The following is a 22,420-nucleotide window of genomic DNA, read 5'->3' as shown; positions in this document are numbered from 1 at the left end:
CTATTGTGACCCTGTTTTAGGCAACACTTTCAAATTATAATACATGACCTGTACCCACACAATACCACTTACAATTTGCAATTGCGTCTACCCACTAAAAAAAAATCATGATAATGAGAGCACGCTTCACCTCTGGTCCCATGCCTGGACTTGGTGGAGAAAAATGACAAAAATATTTTCCTCTATTGTTTGAGTCCAAACTTGAATCTTCCTATGAAAATGAGGAACATAAATTCTTTTAAAGAACTTTTATTCATTTATTTTCATCTTCTTATTTGGAGGTAAACACAAACACACACACACACACACACACACACAGACACACAAACAGAAACAGATCATCTATCCGCTGGCTCACTCTTCAAGTATCCACAACAGCCAGGAATGGACGAGGTTAAATTCAGGAGTCCAGAACTCATGTGGATGGTAGGGACCCCAGTACCTGAGCCATAATTTGCTGCCCCCCAGGAGAGTATTAGCAAGAAGCTGTACGGGAAGCAAAGGAGCAGGCCTCAAATCAGGCTCTCTAATATGGCATGTGGGCATCCCAAATGGAAACAAAAGCTGCTCACCCAAATGCCTGCACCATGAATTATTTATATATCAGCATGTTCAGTCAAAAAGTTTATTAAAAAAATGAAAGAAAAGAATGTCCATGGGTCAGTTTTGCTTCAAATACAGTGTTTTGAAAAAGTTTGTTTTAAATATTTGTCAAACAAATTGGTAAGAATTATATACTACTGTAGTTTTAATGATTTGTCACTATTTTAAAATTTACTTTATATGAGTGAAGCTGAACATTTTTTCATCAGATTACTGTTTATAGCCCATGCCTATTTTCCTGCTTGATGATGATCTTTTCACTTTTTATATGTTGTACTGTTTATTTAGTAGAGCCATTAAGTTTTTAACTATATAATAATTTTAAAAATATGTTATCTCAAAAATTAAATAAAACACCAACTTGAAATGAAGGAAAAAAGTTTAATTTTGGAAATAAACATGTGAGCAATCCTGGGAGCGAGTAAAGAATGAGGGGAAGTGGAAAGTTGGACAAGATATAAAGTGAAAAACTTGAAAAGGTTAGAATTTGATTGATACTAGCAACATCTTGCATCAAAAACAGAAAAAAAGGCAAGTAATCAAAATAGCTGCCATTCTACTTTTAACTATTATACTGGGTTGCTTTGTAAGGATTTCAGCCAGAAGAGTGTGCAACTGTTGTCTGGCCTGTGGAGATAAATGTTTTCTCCAGGATCCCTCTTCACCTATCAGATTCTGCTACCACTAGCTTACTCTTAGAGGGGCAATGTAACACAGGTCTACAACAAACACTGAGATTTACCTCAAAGGCAGTGAAGCTACTTATGATTTTGTGAAATACATATTTGGTTTTCATTCCTATTTCCTGACCTATGTCTTTTCTTTTCAACTTTCATTTAATAAATTATTTAAATATTTTATAATTATTTATATATTTAAATAAATTTTTAAAATATTTAAAATGTTTAAAATTTAAATAATAAATTATTTAATAAATATAAATTTCCAAAGTACAACTTTTGGATTATAGTGGCTTTTCCCCCCATAACCTCCCTCCCACCTACAACCATCTCATCTCCTACACCCTCTCCTATCTCATTCTTAATCAAGATTCATTTTTAATTATCTTTACATACATAAGATCAGTTTAGTATATACTAAATGAAGATTCCAACAGTTTGCAGCCATGCAGATACACAAAGTATAAAGTACTGTTTGAGTAGTAGTTTTACCAATAATTCTCATAGTGCAACACATTAAGGACAGAGTAGGGGAGTAGGTGCACAGTGACTCCTATTGTTGATTTAACAATTGACACTCTCATTTATGACGTCAGTAATCACCTGAGGCTCTTGTCATGAGCTGCCAAGGCTATGGAAGCCTCTTGAGTTCACCAACTCTGATCTTATTTAGACAAGGCCATAGTCAAAGTGGAAGTTCTCTCCTCCCTTCAGAGAAAGGTACTTCCTTCTCTGATGGCCTGTTCTTTCCGCTGGGATCTCACTCACAGAGATCTTTCATTTAGGTAATTTTTTTTTTTTTTCCACCACAATGTCTTGGCTTTCCAGGCCTATGAAACTCTCATGAGCTTATTAGCCGGATCCAAATGCCTTAAGGGCTGATTCTGAGGCCAGATTGCTGTTTAGGACATCTGCCATTCTATGAATTTGCTGTGTATACCGCTTTCCATGTTGGATCGTTCTCTCCTTTTTAATTCTATCAGTTATTATTAACAGACACTAGTCTTGTTTATGTGATCCCTTTGACACTGAATCCTATCATTATGATCAACTATAAACTTAAACTGATCACTTTGACTAGTAAGATGGTCTTGGTATATGCCACTTTGATGGGATTGAATTGGAATCCCCTGGCGCATTTATTAGTCTACCATTAGGGGTAAGTCCAAGTGAGCATGTGCCAAACTGTACATCTATATCTTTTCCTATATTAATGAACTGACTGATGGCTGGGGGCTGCTCTAAGTAATGACCAAGGCATGACTGGGGGTTGGGGGTTTTCAGCCCCACCCCATAACCTCAGGGAGGGGTGAGAGGCTGAAGGCTAATTTAATTATCAATGGTCACTGATTAGATCATGAATATCTGCATAATTAAGCATCCATAGAAACATAGGGTCAGAGAGCTTCCAGAAAGCTGAACACACAGAGATTCAGGAACAGTGTAAGAACTAGTGCACGGAAGCCCATACCTTCTCCCATATCTCACCCAATCTGTCCCTTTGCTTTTATTCTTTGTAATATCCTTTATAATAAGCCAGCAAATGTACATGTTTCTTTGAGTTCTCTGAGTTAGCATAGCAAATTAATCAAACATATGGAGGGGGTCATGGGAATCCCAAATTATAGAGAAGTGGTGATTGGTGTCTAAAGTGGGGGGCACTCTTGTGGGTTGAGTCCTCAATTTGTGAGATTTGACACATATCCAGATAGATAGCATCAGAACTAAATAAAACTAGAGGATATCTAGCTGGTTTCTTTTCCACCAGAGAACTGATTGCTGGTGGGAGAAATCCCCACACACAATTTGGTGACCAGAAGTCACAGTGGTATTCTTGTTGCAGGAGAAACTGAGTTTGTTTTTCTTTGTCTTCTGAGACTACTGATACTTTCATTTTAGTCTTTAATAAAATCCCATGGTTAACAATGATAAAAAAAAATCTGTCTGTGGTACAAGACAAGGAAGAGGAGGAAAATGAAGATTACACAGGTATTGTATTGAGTCTTTTTCATCTTGCTGAATTTGAGCTGGGTCAGTCCAGGACACCCGTCCATGTGCCACTTCTCAATGAATGTTTTCATTAGCTCCACACAGTTAGATAACCAGCAGGAAGTAGTCGTTGGGCCTGTTGTTTGCAATAGAAAACCCAACAGGGGCCAACATTAAGGTAAATCATATTAAGCTACTGCCTACAATGATGACATACCACATCAAGATTCTGCTTTGAGTCCCTGCTGCTCTGCTTCCAATCCAGATCCCGATAATGTATGTGAGAAGGCAGCAGAGGATGGCCCAATTACTTGGGACCCCTGAAACCAATGTGGGAGTCCAGGATCGAGTTCCTGCCTCTTGGCTTCAGCCTGACCCAAACCTGGCTATTGTGACAATTAAGGCGAGTAAACCAGCAGATGGAAGACCTCTTACTCTGTCTCTGCCTCGCTCTCTATAGCGCTGCCTTTCAAATAAATAAATATTAAAAAAAAAAACAAAACAAGAAAACCTAATAGAGGAGAAAAAACTGACAATGCTAAACTGGTAGGGTTTTATACTCTAGGCATGTTACTCAAAGTGTTTTTGAAGTAAAGCCAGGCTTTGGTGAATCAGTGATTTTTTAAAAAAGATTTAGGTATTTATTTGAAAGGAAGAATTACAGAGAGAGGAGGAGAGAATGTGAGGGGGGGGAGAGAGAGAGAGAGAGAGAGAGAGAGAGAGAGAGAGAAAGACAGAGAGAGATTGATTTTCTTTCTACAGATTCATTCCCCAAATGGCCACAATCGGGAATGGAACTGGTGCTCATATGGGATGCCTGTGTTGCACATGGTGGCTTAACTCACTGCACAACACCACCTGTCCAAGTGAATCAGTATTTTAAACAGGCATATATTATTTTAAATAGTTGTGATTATCAATTTTGAAAATATTTATTTTTATTCCCTCTTTAAATTCTGTTATTATTCATCTATAGATACTTATTTACTCTCAAATGCAATAAAGAATTATGACAAAAGCAAACAGTACACATTTTTTTCTAGAGTAATATATTACATGTTGATTTTTATGGTGACCAGAGAGCAAAATTGCATTTTGTGATAATCTCTTCAGGTCTGCTTGCCACCTCCATACACAGTTTTTATCAGTGCCCACAACCATCACCAATTCCTTGAACACTATTTCATTATTTCTTGCCCTAAGCCAAGCAATAAAGCATCACCTTTGGTCAAGGTTCAGAGATTTTTATACAATTTCCAACTGTGAATGTCTTCTTTCATTTGTAACAACTAAGTTCTGATAGCTCAAAGGAAGAAGAAAATTAAGTTAATCCAAAATAATACATAGCGAATGGAAGGAACTTGTGGAGGTGATGGACAGGTTTATGGAACAGATTGTGCCGATGATTTCACAGATGTCTACTCATCTACAGGCTCATGCGGTTGTACACACTAAACATATACAACTTTTTGTATGCCAGTCATTCCTCAATTAAGTGGTTCAAAAGTAAGTTAATCATGGGCTGGTACACAAACACACATATTATTTTGGCCAAAATGATCTATCAAGTGTGTCTCAATTTTAAGTTGAATCTGAGAAAACTAATGGACTTAGCATTCAGGTCTCAGGTCAGCAGTAAAATTAATGAGCTTTTCCAGAACGATGACTGAAATGGAATGTGGGGGGGGGGGGTCAGACACTCAAGGAGAGTACAGAGCCAAACCTCAGGCCTGGAAATGCTTGGGGAGACCTGCCTTTCCCCCCACTCTTCATAAACCATAATTTTGCTTTCCTTGCAAACAGACATCTGGTGCTTTCCTCTTTATGGTGCGTTTGGTGACATTTTAATGAAGCAAAAAGCCTTATTCAGCTAACACTCTCCACAATATGTGATGAATCAAGACATAAAAGGAACCAATGTCATCCTTGTGGAAGGACTGCAGATTTATGCCAGGGCCAAGAGAATGCCTGGCTATGAAAGTAAAGCACAGTGAAGAAAACTGTGCTGTCTTAGCAAAGGGAGGTGTCATATTCATTCACTGACTTTAATTAGTGTCAAAGCTATGTATCTAATGTCTAAGAAGTGCTAAGCCATGAGGGAGAAACAAATAAAGGAAGGGCATAAGCAGAGACACACTCCAATAGTACCAAAACTAATGAAGACATCACAATCACAAAATGTGGTCTCAGTTATGATCTACAGGAATCCCATTTATGAAAGATTCTCAACATTTCAATAAGTACTTCAGTAGGAGCTTTTAAATGCTGCAGTCACAAACATGGCCAAGCTGCAGCTCTGGCCTCAGTGAGCCCACTGTCTTCTAGGATGGGATCTGTTGGTCAAACTCTGGAGGAGCAATGGGAAGACCTCAAGAAACCTGGACAAGCTTCATAGGGAAGGTGATTTCTTGATATACACGTGCTGAATTTGAAAGAAACAGCAAGGAGAGAGGAAGAGAACCAGCAGCTAGGGCCAGGGAAACCACTGCATAAAGGTGCTGAGGTAAGACATAGTCTAAGATTTGTTGGGATTGAATGGGGGCACACCTGAGCTGGGAATGGTTTGGTTGGAGGAGAAGTCAGGGCTACATTGGGAAAAATCTTCCCTAACAACTTAATTTTGATCCTGCAGATGCTGGGACCTACTGATCTAAACTGCTGATTTGTACATTCTGAGATGTAGCTCCTCATGGTAAACTTACTCAACAGCATCCCAAGACCAGAAACTAACTGCAATCTAATCTTTCCTACTTATATTCAACCTTGCAATCAACCTCCCACCTGAAGTACATATCTGGACCTCAGTTTCTGACTATACCATGGAGACAGTCAAAGTGCCTACACATATAAGCTGTAAGTCAGAATGTATAAATTACTTAGCGTATAATATAAGGGATCAGTACATCTTAGGCATCCTTATTGTTAGTATTATTGTTATTGTTATTATTGCTAACTACTATCTTGACAGTAAGGGAATGGCTTTTCTTGGAAGCAAATTTGATAATGCTTTTACATTAGAATTTGTGTGCTTAGGGCTTTGCACATACAAGAGTAGGATGCTGGCATAAATTCTGCAAGAATCCCACTGGTTAGGCCCTCCCAGTGCAGGCTGTACATAGGCAGTGTGTTCTGTATCTCCAAGGAACTCTGGGGAAGTGGTATCAGTAGAACAGCGGATAGAAATCTATAACAATGATTCAGCCTGATATAAAATGCAGCCAATTCTAGCTCTCTACTGTATTATTACAGGTATGAGAGTGTGAGAATCAATATTCTGTACTGTACATAATTCACACTTGTGAAGCAATGGCATTTAGAATCAGATCTGAATTGACAGTGCACACACAAGTAAGTGAAACACGGGACTGCATATGGCAGCCATTCTATACAATGACAGGAGATAATGCACATCCAGGGCCTCCCATAGCATCTGCATAAAATAAACACTTGGTAATGTTAGCTATTATTATTACTGTTACCTTATGGATGTTATAATGATAATGATAATGTTGTAATTGTCATGGAATTTATTCTAAGACTTTTTCTGAGAGGTTGTGTTTTCTTCCCCAGGCAATTTAATTGCCCTCCACTCAGCAGTTCCGGTTCCACTCTTCCTCCCCTTGCTGTCATCACTTATTTGCTTGTGCCCAGTGGTACACATTGAGTTCCTGCTTTCCTCCTTATCAATTTTGTTATGAGTACAGGGTATGGTACCAAGTAAGAAAATAAAGTTTACTCAATAAATGAGGCAGTTAAAGATGAATTACAAATGCTTTAAAGTTTGCCTTTTGGGCTAAAAGGCACTCAAATAAACATAACTTACTCTCAACAAATAATGTCTTCCTTGGAAATCTCAAGTTTGCCTTACTACTTTTCCTGTCTTTTTGAAGTCTGTTTATCCTTAACTGCATTCCAGAAATTTTCTCTGCTCAAATCTCAACCTCTAAAGTTCTTTCCAGATCCACCTCTGCTTTCCTGCCCTTGCTTTCTGTCAAACTATGATCACCATCATCTGACTATTAAGTTTAAAGTCCTTATCTCCTTCCCATCTGCCCTTAAAATAATGCTCAAGTTCAACCTCATTGTCTCATACACTGAAGCCATATCCCAGACCATCCTGTCGCCTCTGAAAGGCCTAGTTTATGGGAAAGTAAAAAAAAAATATATATGCATGTGACATTTATACTTTGCATTCGCTATGTACTTAAAATCACCAGGCACCGTCCTAAGAACATTTTCTGAATTTCCCTGCTTTACTCTCACAACAACCCTCTGAAGTAGGCATTTCTGTCATCAGCTCAGAGTTCGGTAACTTGGTAGAACCTAAATATGAACTGGAGCCAGATTCTGAGTCCATTCCACACCACTGTTTCCCAAACTTGCCTGACCATCAGGATCTCTGCAGCATTTATTAAATAGAGTCCAGGGCCCTGACTCAGATCTATAGAACCTGACTCCCCAGAGCCTTGGTCAATCTGTACATAGGTGAAGTCCTGGGAGTCTGCATGTTTACCTTGCCTGCTGCTTCCCCTCCCTATTCGGTGGTACTCATGATAAGACACATTTGGGAAATTCTTCCCTATACTTTCTTGCTGTGGTCAATGTGACTGTGTCCTCTTCAAGGTTTCACTTCCAGGGGTTATCCACTGTGTGCCCTCAGCTGGTGCTCTTTAGGAGGCACTTGCTAAAGCTATTTCAATTCTGCAGACATTCTGGAAAGTTACATTGATGGGGAGTAAGGTAGCTGTGACTTTGGGCAGAAATATCCTCCTTGGTTCAATTCACAAGGAAGCAACTAAGCTATGACACCTGATATTACCCAATAGGCCCTTAGATTGCGGCCATCTTCTTTATCCAGGCTTCCCTTTTGCACATGGAGTCCACCGGGCTCAAGTGCAATGACAGTTCTAAGTTGGAATTTCCTTCTTTTGTGGCTCACTGGAATAATTGAATTTCCATCCACAGTTTCTCTTGTTATGAGTCTTGGCAGCTCTAAAGAAACCTGTGTAATCTGAACAGGAAATCTTTGAGTCTTTGAAATGGACAGTGCCTTCCCACATCTCTATGAGGGAGTACATTTCTTCTATACTGGAATGGTAAATCATAGCGCACATTACATGAAAGAGAGAATTTAAACAACAAAAAAGAAAGTATGAAGTGATGCTGATGATTTCAAATGCTTTTTAATGTGAAAAAATCTGCTTTGCAGTCAAATAATATATAACAAATTTGGAGGAGAAGCCAGTGTCATGAAGAGAAGCACATTGCTTAACTACATCTGCAGAACTTATATTTTGCTGTGTATGTAATTTAGACTAGCTAGGCCTCAAGATAACAAGAACCAGGGTACAGTGAGAGATCATAACCTTCTTTTCTCACAGGTCCTATCACTGCGTAAAGGGAAAAGTGTGGATGTTTCCTAGTTAATTCAAACTTCATATAATCCTTTCCTGTCTGGCAGTGGTCTGTTTGGGAGATTTTTTACCAACATCCTCCTAAGCCAATATTATGCATGAATTGAGGACATCTGCTTTTCCTTTCTTTTTGTTTTTCTTTTTAAAGCTTTATTTATTTATTTGAAAGTCAAAGTTACAGAGAGAGACGGAAAGACAGAGATAGAGATTTTTCTATCTGCTGTTCACTTCCCAGATGGCTGCAACAGCCAGAGCTGAGCGAGGCTGAGCCAGGAACTTCATCCAGGTCACTCACGTGGGTACAGAGTCTCAATTACTTGGGTCATCCTCTGCTGCTTTTCCCAGGTCATTAGCAGGGAGCTGGATTGAAAGTAGAGCAGCCAGATAAGCCAGCATTGCAGGTGGTAGTTTCACCCACTTAACACCAGCCCCTACTTTTTCAACTGCAGGCCTTCGCATAGTAAGGCCACTTAAAGCTGCAGTGACTTTTGAGATCAAATTGGTGGTGATATTTTTACAAGGAGTGCTGAGAGGAGCAGTTAATATGACTGTGGAATCTCAGCTGGCCTGCACCTTCTTTCTGCAAAGCTTCCCAGAAATTCCTCAGGCTTTCCTTTCCTATTGCTACAAAGCAATCAAACATCCTGCCAGCTGCACCCCACACCAAAAACTACTTTCCATTATGGACAGCAGCAGGGGAGTCAACACCAGGCAATGGGCAGCAAGGGAACCCTTTATGCCAAGTGATAACAGGAAGCTAGATTACTCACAGCAGTGCTACATGGAACAAACAGAATCACTGGTTGGTACTGGGCTAAGATCAATTCAGGTAGGCTGGTCAGGGACACGCCACTGAGGTCGAGACTGAGAGAACATCAGGTCAGATTGCGGTGCGTGAAGGACACACACTTAAAATGTTTTCTTAGACAGCTTTAATATCTCTAAATTTAATAATTAAAGCTGTGGAGGGGATCTTCAAAAAGTTCATGGGCAATGCACATTATGACACAACTATGTGTATATTTTGAACCAAAATAACTTATTTTTGAGTGCCATTTTACCAGAAACTTTAAAAAATATGTATTTATTTGAAAGAAAGAGAGAGAGAGAGAGAGAGAGAGAGAGAGAGACTGAGACTGATCATCCATTTGCTGGTTCACTCCCCAAATGGTTGAAATGGCAGTGGCTGGGCCAGGCCAAAGCCAAGAGCCTGGAACTCCATTCTTGTGTCCTGCATGGGTGGCAGGAATCCAAGCACTTGGGGCATTATTTTCTGTTTTCCCAGGTAAATCAGCAGGAAGATGGATCAGAAGTAGAGTAGCTGGGCTCAAAGTGGCACTCCAATATGGGTTGCTGGCATTGTAAGCAGCACTTAACCTGGCACCACAATGCCAGCCCCTGCCACAAACTTTTGGAGTATTTTCAAAGAGTCAGACTGATTAAGTTTAGAGTTCAAAGGGTGATTCATAGATGGTGTGCTTGATCAGTGCTATCACATAACTTGAAATCAGTCATAGCAGGGATGTTTGCATCACATAAATTGGCAAATGGTGTAAGTCAAGGCTCTTTACCACCAAATTTTATGGTAACCAAAGTTTTATGATAACCAAAGTTATCAAGTTCACCCTGAAAGAAATTTGTACCATTAAGCGCCTTTTGTTTCTCCCAGATACAATCCATTTCCATTCTTTGCACTTCTATAACACTTAAAAAATTAACCAGACTGTGGGACTTATTATTCCTTGTCTGGCATCTTAATTATTGGATTTGTCCATTGAATGACAAACTCAAAGTTGAAGTCATTCTTCTTTTGATTCACAAAGAGGTGGGGAACCTTGTTTCTGTCAAGGGCAGTTTGGAAATTTAAAACATCATTTGCAGGCCATACAAAATTATCAACTTAAAAATCAACCTGCTATGGATTTATTGAAACTTGAGTCCTGTCTGAGGTTGCCTTGGCAAGTCTAGTCAAAGGATTTTGGGAAACTTAGATGGCCCACAGGCCAGATGTTCTTCCTATCCCTGCTAGAAATAGCAGAATTCCTTAAATATAGTAAATGCTCAATGCATATTTGTGAAATTACTGAATACCTCACTTTCAATAAAACTTGTTTTTAAATTTATATTAAATTTATATTTAAATTTATATTTTGTGGTCTCTGAAGTCTCAATTTGTACCAAAGAAGATTGTAAAGTACATCATCAGATCCTGTGACAAGTATCCTACTAGGACTCCAAATACTCAAATTCAAGGCAAATGGCATATTTTAACTAGTTTTCATGGTATTTAATCCCTTCCTTGAGGGAAATAATGAAAATAGATTGCTTAATTTCTCTTGTCTCTTTCTGTTATGTGGATGGATATACTTGCCTAGTTTTGCACACAACAGTGAGCTCATCTTTCGATACTAAAATATATGGTACTTGTTCCTAGTTCCCTAGGCCAAGACTGGTTGGTAGTGACTCTTTAGTCATGGAATTTGGTTGTTTTGGAAAATACATGGATCTTCTTGTTTAGACCACATGAAAATTCAGAAGTACAGCATGTCAAGGGTGTCCTAAGAAAAGCATATACTTTGGCAGAGGTTTGAAGGTATGTTTTTCTCCCCTCTAGGAAAAAAATATCTTTCACAAACAGGTTGGTCTCAGCTCCTACCGTTCTTCCTCTCCTGTCCAAGCTCGACTTGCCAATTTCCATGCAATCTTTCTTCAACAAATTCCTATTGCCTTAACAAGTAGATATTTGAGAGATGGAGCAAGTGATCCAGAGTTAGAATTGTTGTGTGTGAGTACTGATAACATGCCAGGCACTGTCTCAGATGCTGGGGGTATGAGAGTGAGGAAACTAGATGGAATTCTGCCTTTCTGACCCATGCTTTCATGTGTGTGTGTGTGTGTGCGCGCACATGTTTGTGTGCACCTGTGCACATGCATATGTGTACAAGAGAGAGAGAGCAGTAAGGTAGAGAGGTAGGGATAAGCAGTGCATAGATAAGCAAACAGATACATATTCCACAAATCAAGATAGAGATTAAGATGTGGGGAGAGGGACTGGCGCCGCGGCTCAATAGGCTAATCCTCCACCTTGCGGCGCCGGCACACCAGGTTCTAGTCCCGGTCCGGGCGCCAGATTCTGTCCCAGTTGCCCCTCTTCCAGGCCAGCCCTCTGCTATGGCCCGGGAGTGCAATGGAGGATGGCCCAAGTGCTTGGGCCCTGCGCCTGAATGGGAGACCAGGAGAAGCACCTGGCTCCTGGCTTTGGATCAGCACAATGCGCCAGCCGCAGCGGCCATTGGAGGGTGAACCAACGGCAAAGGAAGACCTTTCTGTCTCTCTCTCTCACTGTCCACTCTGCCTGTCAAAAAAAAAAAAAAAAAAAAAGATGTGGGGAGAGTGGCTCTTACAGAGATGAAAGTAGTATGGTAATGATCTATACAGATATTTTGTGGGAGGACACTGCAGCACATAGAAGCCAGTTTATATGTCCTGAGATGGGTTTGAGAAGTAGTGAGGAAGTGTGAATGGCAGAGTATAAGGAATAAGGGGAGAGTAGAAGGACTGGAGTTTGCAGAATTACATCACGTCAGATCTTTGCCATGGGGAGGACTTGTGGACTGCTCACCAGGCAGATTTCATAAAACAGACTTGAATGAGCTGGAGCTATTTTGCTGTCAGAGCTTGTTGTATATCCTCCCTCCCACTTTAATCCTTTACTCTAGTAATTGGGAATTGGGAGGTGCTAGCCAGTTTCCAACATTAATTTCTTTATATTCCCTTTAAATATATTTCTTTTTTTGGACAGGCAGAGTTAGAGAGAGAGACAGAGAGAAAGGTCTTCCTTTTCTGTTGGTTCACCCCCCAAATGGCCGGTACAGCTGGCCCGCTGCACTGATTCTAAGCCAGGAGCCAGGTACTTCTCCTGGTCTCCCATGCGGGTGCAGGGCCCAAGGACTTGGGCCATCCTCCACTGCCTCCCGGGCCACAGCAGAGAGCTGGACTGGAAGAGGAGCAACTGGGACAGAATCCGGTGCCTGGACTGGGATTAGAACCCGGTGTGCCGGCGCCGCAGGTGGAGGATTAGCCTAGTGAGCCACAGCACCGGCCTAAATGTATTCTTAACTCTAGATGAATGTGTGTCTGCTCACCATCTGGCACATTCCTGATTTTAGGTCCTTAATCATCTTGTACCATTCTCATTGCTGTCTCTAAAATAGGAAGAAGGAAAGAGAGAATTCCCATCTAGAGCACAGGGGAAATAACTCAGGAAATGCGATAATGCATATGAAGTGCTTAGCAGAATGTCTGGCACATAGTAAGTGCTTCAGATTCCGATCATCCATGAATTAATGGGAATTAACGGCATTTATTATATATGCTAATCTTATGACACTTAAGCGCTATGCTATATCTTGAAATATTTACTCTATATGAGTTTATTATGTTCTTGTCTTCTCAATTAGATGACAAGTCTGTTAAAAAGAGGAATCACATTTTATACTTTCTAAGACTATACACAGCAGGTCCTCAATAAACATCTGTAGTATGATGACTGTCTATCCTTTTAGCCCAATAAGTTTTCTATTCAACTAATATCAACCAGATATTTTTGGTAACTAAAATTAGTTTACAGAATTCCAGTAGAAAGGTGTGTACATTTCAGATACATTTGTAATTTTTTTTTTGTTGTAAAGGAAATAAAAAGCTTTGTCAGAGTGTCTCTCAAATACTTGTCTTGAACATTTTAAATGCATTTTTTGAAGACCATTTTGGAAAGGAGTTGTAGCAACTCTGCTTTGTAGCTAACTGCTTCCAAAAACTATTTTGTGGTAGAAAATGGAAGCTCTAACAAAAAATGGATGGAGATGGATAAGGTGACAGTCCACCATAGACATGTGCCTTGGCACTAAGAATCTGATACTCATGTTTTGAACTTTGCCCTTTTTGTTGTACCTTTGTAGTTCATAGCTCTAGTGAGAAGCATAGCTTGTAGGTGTATAACTTAAATCTAAATCTAACTTTAGAGTTTTCAAAATGAACAATGAAATTTGGAGTCAAAATAGTCAATTGAATCACACAACATCATTTAAAATAGAAAATAACGCTGGGTGTGAATAAAAGTGTTATGCCACTTTTCTAGAAGGAATATATTTAAACTGAGAAGTAGCTATATCTCTTCATAGCTACAGGTCAGGCAAAGCCGTAAGGTTTAGAATATACAGTGTGCTTCTTTGCTTGAATTATGTTCAATGTGATGATGATATGATATAAACACTCAAAAGCCTTATTGATAATCCCTACGCGGCCACTGCTCTGGACTTAGATGCCTTGCACAGTGTGCCTTTGTGTCAGCCTGAAGGGGCATCCTGCCCATAGGCTTTTTGGCAAGACAGGGACACTGTATGGATTTAAGTGTTCCTTGATCGAATGTGGGAAAAAAAGCAGTTAGCCAAGATCTGAACAGAGTTTCTATTGTGCAGAGGCCAGGAGGTGAGGGAGGCTGGGGAGGACTACCATACAACTTCTGCTCTGCTCTACTTTCTAGTGGATGTAAGTTAAAAAGACTGACAAAGACACCTTTGGGTAGATGAGGCAAAGACTGGTAACAAGCTATTTCGGTATATAAAATTGTGTGTCCGTGTATACATATATAAGTGGTCTTCAAAAAGGTCACAGAAAACACATATGAAGAAAAAAAAACTATTCATGGATTTCAATGTCTTTTCACCAAAATAAACTTACCTCATAGTTATATTTTCCATAAACTTAAATGAATGTGTATGTGTTTAAAATGAACTTCCTAGCAGCAGCTAATACAAGTGAAGAGTGACCAAAATAATATTATGAACATTTAGATTACAATCAAGTCTTGAATGCTTTTAGTCTCTTGCCCTAAATTGCAAAGTCTGAATTGCTTAGTTTCTTTTTAAGAGAATGAGCAAGTAGAGAAAATGTATCTATAGAAGGCAGAAACAGCTGGATCACTAACATCATTTCAAGTGAAAACCATAACAGGATGTTTCTCTTCATAAAGAACAACACACACAAACACACACAAACTAAAATAAATCATTGGGAAAGTATACTCCACCTTGGGCTTCTTAGGAATTGTGCACCTAAAAACTTCTTCCCTATTCCTGGATCTTTTAAGTCCTTCTCTGAATGGCTGTCTACATGTCCTAAGTTGTCCATCTCTTTTGAATCCACTTAACTTGTGTTGTACTTCTCCACTAACCCTGTTCTTGTGATATCTAATAGTCCCTTCTCATTCTCATATTACTTAACTTTTATATTCAATTGACCCAGTAGTTCACTGCCTTTTAAAACATGCTCTGCACTTATCTTCCATGATGTCCACTTGGCTTGGTTTCTTTGTAACTCACTGCTACATAGTGTGGATATCAGTTGGGGTATCCCCCAAAGGCCTATCAATTAAAGGTTTGGTCTCCAAACTCTCATGTAAATGTTAATTGGTTAGTATTAATGGTTAATGAATTGAGGGTGGAGCTTAATCCAACAATATTGTTTGAATGTAGGGCCTTTCTGCTTGCATTTTTGTCTTCCTTCTGATAACTGACTAGATTGGACTAGCTTGTTGGGATGGAGCTCCCATTATCCAATCATGTGGCTTTAGGAGAGACGACATACAGTTGACTAGTGGGCTCCATTTGTTTACTTCCTGGCTTGCCATGTGATCATTCCTCTGCACATGTTCCATCATTGCCAGTTTCCAGACTTGCCAGAGGGCTGAAATGATGACACTTGCCTGATCTTGGACTGTGAACCTACAAAGCCATTTGGCAAAATAAACCTCTATCATGGGGTATCTGTTATAGCAAGTATAAAGCTAACACACTTATCAATTGCTCATTCTTGGTCTCTTATTGATTTCTTTTCCTTTGCCTGACCTCTAAATATTTCACTGACACAGAACTCTTTTCTATGCTCCACACATTTTTTTTCCCTGCAAAGGGAATTTTACGAAATCCTATGGTTCAAATACTATCTATATATTGATAGTTACAAACTTCTATTTTCCATCTGAGCCTTTCCATTGAATTTCAGACTCCAATCAGCTTATTCAACATCTTCACTCAATGTCTAATACATGTCTCTATCCAAACACAGAACTCTTGAGTAATCACTGACAAAATACATTCCTTCTTAACTCTTCACTATCACTGTAAATTGTTATACCATCAACTCAGAGAGTTAAGCCAAAAACCTATGTGTCATCTTTGTTTACTTTCCCTAACTCCTGTCCCCTCATTTATCCCAAGTTCTGACAGCTCCATCTCATTCCATTCACTTTGCTCCATTTCCTTTGCTATTATACCCCCAAGCTCCCAGAATCTCTGGCCTGAATTATGAAATAGATTTTTGTCTTTGCACATCCACTTTTGTCTCACTTTAATTAACTGACTTAAAGTATAAATCAGAACAAAACGTTAAGCTGGCTTAAAGTATAATATAAATCAGATCTTGTTACTTCACTACATAAAATTCTCCACTAGCTTCCCATGTAATCAAACTCTTGAATATGGCCATCAAGATACCTTGTGTTGTGATCATGGGTGGCTGTCTAGCCAGATTTCCTTTCCCCATCCCCGTCCCTAACAGAATCCTGATTTTGTTCAGGTCCGTCCCTCCCACAAGCAATTCGTGAGCTTGAGGAAAGCTGAACCAACCCACAGCTCCAAGTGTAGGTACGATTGGATGGAGGCTACTCCTACCCTCCTCTGAAGTGACTAATTCAAGAAGAGGATGTGACTCAAAGGGAATCTTGCTTGGGGCTTCTAGAAAATTTAAGAAAATGAAAGCTACAGAATGGCATTTTCTCCTTCCTTTATCTATTTCATCCCAGTCATGAAGATGAAGATGATGATATACCTAAGAGGACAAAGACAAGAAACCTTTGCCGAAATGAATATAGAGCCCCAGACTTAGTCCATCCTAAAGCCAGTCCTTCCTCTCGTTTTCTAAGAATGAGTTTGTTTCCTTATTACTTAAGTCATTTTAAGTTAGGCTTCCTGTTATTGTCCTTGTTCCTAACTGATGCATTACATGAATAGTCCTTGCTTACCTATTTTTCTTCTTGAGCCAAAGTCTTACGATTAAACCTCAGCCTTTAAACATGCCAATCCAGCCTCAGATTGTTGCTATTACTACCTGAATGATATTTGTGTGACTGGTTTAAATGGAATCTTCTGGACAATACTTTCTCTGACAAAGCAATCTGAAAGAGGCATCCGAATCCATTCTAGAACATTGCTAAGTTTTATTTATGTTATAGTTTTTATCCTTGTGTTGAGTTCTTTTATTGCTTATGTATATTTATGTCTGTTTTTCTATCTCCTTTCCACTAGAATATAAGATCTGGTAGAGCAAAAACTTATTTTCCTGGCATAAGTCAGGTATTCATAAATATTCGTTGAATGAGTAAATGTATGAATGAAGCCCTTGGTCCTGTGATAACGGGGCCCTTATCTACTTTCTGTGGTTACCTAAAACAGATTAAACAGCTGAAGGCTATGTGCTCTAAAGAAGTAATTACTTTCCTGGAAACTCGATAATAAATCTGTAAAATTAGCACCAAATGATTGGTTGCCAATTTGCTCCGCTAGGCATAAAAGGCTGTTAAAACAAGCAGTATCTACGAAAACAAAGAGCTGTCAATCTAAAAAAAAAAAGTAGTTAATAACTTTTCCCTATCCCCAGCACTGGTACAATCACGATTTTCTTTCCTTTTAAAATTTTTATGTATTTATTTTAATTTTATTTGAAAGACAGAGAGATAGGGACATACAGGGAGACATACATAGAGAGGTTTCCAACCTGCTGATTCTTTTCCCAAATGCCTGCATCTGCCAGGTCTGGGCCAGGCCAAAGCCAGGAATCCAGAACTCAATCACATGGGTGGCAGGGACCCAAGTACCTGAGTCAACATTTGCTGCCTCTCAGGATGGGCATTAGCAGGAAGCTGGACTGAAGAGGAAGAGCTGGGGCTCTAACCAGGCAGTTAGCCAGGTAGTCAAGCGTACCGTGATAAATGCTTGTCACCATCACTGCTCTCTTCAACTCCAAGACTTAAATTCTGGATTATGACTTTTTCCTTTTCCTAGTAGTTGTTAGAACAGGTAATTATCTCTTTCTTTGCTTCTTAATGTTTCTTAGACTCCTCTCTTCCTCTCTTTCCCAATCAAACTTCCCTAAGGAGTTTTGCTTCTTCACCCATGCCTTTTTCCAAAACCTTCTGTTTTTGATCCTGTGTAGGGATTCTAGACCACTATTTGTAATCCTGCTGTACTGATCTTCCTAAAATACCATTTTCATTCTGCCACACCTCTGCTATGGACTCAATGTCACCCTTCACCTGCTGCATGAAGTCCAAATTCTTTATTCAAAGTCCTTCTGCAGAAGTGCATGACTTATCCTCCAACTTCTTTCCTAGCACTTGCTAATACAGGCACATGCTTCAAACAACAAAACATCCTTAACAATGTGGGCCTGTGTTCTCTCTGCTGTCTCTTAAGCTTCTGATCGTCATCCCTCCTCTTGGTTTGAAACAGTCCAATCATCCCTTCCCAAGCAAAATCTACAACTCCTTGGATAACACCTTTCCTTCATAAAACCTTCCCTGACATTGGCTCATTCTGACTATTTCTGAGATGTCACTACTACTGTTGAAATGGACACTCATGTTCTCCATCAGTGATTTTTTTCAGATAGACGGTAAGGAGGAATATGGAATGAAAATTATTTTCATACAGTTACTACCATTAGGGTAATCTCTCCAAACAGGAAATGTGATCATGTGTACATTGTAAATTAGTAGCCTAATGGTGTCAGAGGTCACTATGACTTCAAAAAATGTTATAGGGGGTCACATTACAATGTGGATTATTTGTCATATATTTCTCCAATAATTAGAATTTTGCTAAAGCTTCTAGGAAATAAATAAATTCTGCTTTTCAACTTTGGGCATTTTCTCCCAATATTGGCACCCTTAGCTATAGATTAGAACTACTAAAACTTATAGTCATGTAATTGTCTTTAGTGAAAACTTACTAAATATGTTTATTTTTATAAAAATTTATATAGTGGGGTGTAGCCTTACAAGTTAATCTCTCCTATTTCTTGGGCTTAACCATAGTATTACCTGTTACTATTCAACATCAGAGTCACCTATAATTGTAAGTAGATGATATATCTATGTTGTTTGAAAAATGTCTTCTTTAAATACATTTTTTTTTTTGACAGGCAGAGTGGACAGTGAGAGAGAGAGAGAGAGAGAGAGAAAGGTCTTCCTTTGCCGTTGGTTCACCCTCCAATGGCCGCCGCTGCAGCCGGCGCACCGCGCTGATCCGATGGCAGGAGCCAGGATCCAGGTGCTTTTCCTGGTCTCCCATGGGGTGCAGGGCCCAAGCACCTGGGCCATCCTCCACTGCACTCCCTGGCCATAGCAGAGAGCTGGCCTGGAAGGGGGGCAACCGGGACAGAATCCGGCGCCCCGACCGGGACTAGAACCCGGTGTGCCGGCGCCGCAAGGTGGAGGATTAGTCTATTGAGCCACGGCGCCGGCCTAAATACATTTTTGATAATGAAAAGTATTGTGATGATAAGTTGTCTCTAATTATTTCAGTCAAAACATTTATAGTAAGCATTTTCAAAATGCTTAGCTCTTTCCTAGGTTAGGGCTAAGGACATGTAAGGAAGACACGATTCCTGGGCTTAGAAGTTATTCTAGTCAGGGGGCAAAACGAATAGAGCAGATCCCACTAGAGGTTCTGAAGGGCTAAATACTGAGAACTAGCTTCCGCAAGAGTTCTGGAAGTGGAAAAGGGTACATTTCTGCTGACAGTTTCTATAATTAGCAACATGAAAACAAACTTTCTGTAATTAGTAACATGAAAACACATGGAAGTATAAAGTTCACCAGTAAAGCTGTGGAAAATACTTTCTCTTCAGTATTTTTCAGTATTTTTTTTTTTTTTTTTTTTGCTGTGGAGTTTAAAAACCTTTAGGGGCGCATGCTTGTAAACAGTTCATACTTAAATTGCATGCAAAGCAGGTATGCATTTTCTGCATGTCACTAGATTGTCAAGAAAATATTACATTGTTCTATTTCTCTAAATTTGAGGTCTGACTCTGAGCTTTCTCAACTGTTACATGTTGGAGGGATTTTCAATTTCAGGTACCACTTTAGTTCTGTTTCCTGCTCCTGGGTCAAGGCAGGGTCTTTGGAGATTGTACAGTGAGATAAACATTCCCAAAACAAACAAATGAACTCGAGAGTTTTTCTTTTCCTTAGGTCCCAACTCCCCTTAACTCCAAAGATACTCCCCCTCCTCTCATTATGTATAAGCAAACCTAGGAAGAAAAGTCCTGGTGTAGACCTGCAAACACCCAAGCCTAGAGAATAAAAAGATTTGTCAAGAACAAAGCACAAATGAATGCATCAATAAATACTCTTGTCACATCTGAACTGTAAATGACTAGTGTTCACTTTCCATTCAAATTGAATGCTTCAGAATGGCTGAGAGCATATTTTCATGATTATTTTCTTGGAATTGTAACCTGGAGTAGAAAAATAATTTGTGCTGTATGCAAAATTTGTTTCCTATGTCCTACAGAGCTTGCTGCTCAAAATAGTGTGGTCAATGGACCAGCAGTATAAGCCTGTTGGGAACAGACTCTTAGGCCCTACCCTGGACCTTTAGAACCAAAATTTGGGTTGTAACATATTCCCCACATGATTCACATGTACTTTTACATCTGAAAAACACTCCTCATGGTGTTTTTCTCTGCTTTCTTTTCCACCTCTCGAACACAAGGCATCATCCTAGCATTTCTTATAGATCCTATTAAAAAAAAAAAAAAACCTTCCAAGTTAATTACAAAAGAGGTTTCTTTTTGTTCTGCAACATTTGGATGAAAACTGTGTCACATCTGGGATTAAGTAATAAATAGACTTCCAATGAGAAGAAAGTTCACAATTGACTTTTGCAGAGAACAAAACATAGCTACGCTGTGGTTCTAAATTTATACTGCTAATTTTACTAAATTGGGGATGGAGGGACTTCTGAGCTGGGACCACTAAGCTGTAATTTGAGAAATGAAAGGCCAGCATTTGGTCCAGGTCCCAAACACAGCTTACGGATGGCTTACTCCAGACAGCAAGAAGCTGTCCTTTGAGCCAGGATACAAGTAGCCTTCAAAAGTCATTAGACTTGTGAAACCTCTATTTGGTCTATAAAATTTGCACTTGGCTCAACTGTTCACATTTTACAATGCCAGTTTATTTTCTAACCAGATATTCTTTTCCCCTAAAGTCCCTAACTTTAGTAGGCTGTGTAACAGGAATATTTCCCTATTGCCAATACCCTAATTTTTCCCCACCTTCTACCCTAGTAGGGATTGATCAAAGAATAAAAACAGATTCAGTTAACATTTTATATCATTTCTACATTTCATGGCATTGAGATGTACCAATCATTCCTTTTGTCTACTTTTGTGTAGCTAAAGTAACAGTTCTTAAGGCAATGCCAGTCAAATCACTGAAATAATTTACAAGTTATTTTCTCCTGTCTTTTGAAGTTAAACTCTCCAACTTATGCAGCATCTCATAGTGGTGACTGAGATAGAGCATTAACTATCCAAGGGAATATTTTGTTTGTTCATTTCATATAAACATGTATCAGGTGGTTGTTATGTGTTTAATCAGTCATCATAGATTAAGAATACAAGAGAAAGGTGTATAAGAAGCATAAGGCAAGCCCTTTCCTCAACAAATTACAGCTTAATTGGAGAGGCCAGATGGAGCAGAGAGTTTAACACTGTGCAACAACAATAAGGATCCATCTGAATTAACAAGTACTACTAAAGGAGCTTCCCAAAACATTTCCCAGTGAGTTACTAACTAGGTGAGTGACGTAGTAATGCTAAAACGGTACAGTCAGAAGTATTATCATACATTTATATTGACCCTGAAACAGCTCTATCTAAATAACTGAAAGGAAATAATTTCTCCTATGGAAGAGCAATTTAGAAATGATTCCCTGCATTTTGTGAATAAACGAGGCTTAATTTGCAGGCTTATGTAGACAGTAGTGGAGATTTACTGGTCTACATTGCATGCTGGGTAGGCTGAGAGTATCTGACCGGGGTTATTACAGACAACAGTGTTTGTGAAGGGCAGAGCCCGGGAGTCAGATGGAAATCGCCTCTAAAAGGTAAGGTTCTCACTCTGAGGGAAAGCACAGTCCTATACCCAATCCAGGAGACACAAAGGTCTTCCTACAACTTAATTAAATCAAACGGCTTGAACTGGAATTACTTTAAATATTTAACAGTTTTACAATAATATTAATCTAAAATAAACAACAAATCCTTGCAAGATAACATAAGAATATATGAGTAAAAATTATATGACCTCGGTGATGTCCTGATTTGGAAATCAGAACTCAGCAGTTAGTAAACACTGTCCTTAGTAGGGTCTTCCCATTATCGTTCCTTATCATTAATGTTGCCTGGTAGAATCATCATCTGATTTTGCACTATTAAGTCAAAAACATTCTACAGTTTCGGCCTCCATCCAAGGAAGGTTTTCAAATTTTTTTTTAAAAAAATCGAAATACCAGAAAAGAATTTTATCTTTGCCCATGGGTCTGAATTTGTGAAGGAAGTAAACATTTCTAAAGAGTTTCCAATATTAATCCTCCATGTTTGGAAAATCTC

The 22,420-nt window shown here is 39.2% G+C and overlaps 1 protein-coding gene across 12 annotated transcripts in view; it reads right to left on the bottom strand.

Moving 5' to 3' along the window:
• Positions 1–22,420, bottom strand: part of GHR (growth hormone receptor) — a 303,364-nt gene that overhangs the window by 86,293 nt on the left and 194,651 nt on the right.

This window comes from Oryctolagus cuniculus, chromosome 14 (genome assembly GCF_051225735.1).
Source record: "Oryctolagus cuniculus isolate XC-2025 breed Fujian yellow rabbit chromosome 14, ASM5122573v1, whole genome shotgun sequence".
In the NCBI taxonomy this organism is placed as follows: domain Eukaryota; kingdom Metazoa; phylum Chordata; class Mammalia; order Lagomorpha; family Leporidae; genus Oryctolagus; species Oryctolagus cuniculus.
This window is presented reverse-complemented; position numbering and strand designations above follow the sequence as displayed.